Genomic DNA, 742 nt, shown 5'->3' with positions numbered 1-742 from the left:
CGCCGGCTCTTGGTCATGTAAGACGTGCTGCCACCGTGTGGCGAATAATAGTGTAATTATTCGCTGTATTACACTATTAGCATTAGCTTCGTGAGTTATATAAACAGTAATGCAGTTGCTTTTCACGGGGCTTCCATGAAGCTGTTCCATGATCGAACTTCTAAACAGTGTATTGCTATATCAAAACTGTCAGACTTAATTGGCGAAATATATTTAAAGCTCATAAATCATTTAAAAGTGCATGTATGTATGTATTTAGCTGGATTACATGTCAACGTGAATCAGAATTACGGAAAAGTCACGGGATTTCAATGTCCAAATGTTTTGAGTACAGAAATGAGTTCAGTGAAATCATGTATAGTAGTTATTAATAGCTAACTACGACATTCTTGAAATCAAAATTTCAACATTTCACCAGAAGGCGCCGTGGCTTAGTTGGTTAAAGCGCCTGTCTAGTAAACAGGAGATCCTGGGTTCGAATCCCAGCGGTGCCTTTTCTTGTGTCTGTGTGGTAAGATTACTGAATAAAACTGGGCATTCATCGGCTACTGTGCTTGTGGTTATGGTTTTGGAAGAACTGACATTGTGAAAATACTGTATGTATGAAACTGGGTTGTGATATTACAGGATATCTGCAGGATTTTTACAATCAAATTTAAGACTATTTAAGGCCTTTTTAAGACCTGCTGAAATAAAATTAATACCATATTAGCAGGGTAGGGCAATGTCTATGGTAACATTA

The 742-nt window shown here is 37.5% G+C and overlaps 1 non-coding gene across 1 annotated transcript; it reads left to right on the top strand.

The window, feature by feature from the left end:
* Positions 1-420: 420 nt before the first annotated feature.
* Positions 421-494, top strand: trnat-agu (transfer RNA threonine (anticodon AGU)). Its single transcript has one exon. It is a non-coding gene; the product is annotated as a tRNA-Thr (tRNA).
* Positions 495-742: the final 248 nt, after the last annotated feature.

Source organism: Sinocyclocheilus rhinocerous, unplaced genomic scaffold (assembly GCF_001515625.1).
Source record: "Sinocyclocheilus rhinocerous isolate Xijiao unplaced genomic scaffold, SAMN03320098_v1.1 scaffold742, whole genome shotgun sequence".
NCBI classification, from domain to species: domain Eukaryota; kingdom Metazoa; phylum Chordata; class Actinopteri; order Cypriniformes; family Cyprinidae; genus Sinocyclocheilus; species Sinocyclocheilus rhinocerous.
This window is presented reverse-complemented; position numbering and strand designations above follow the sequence as displayed.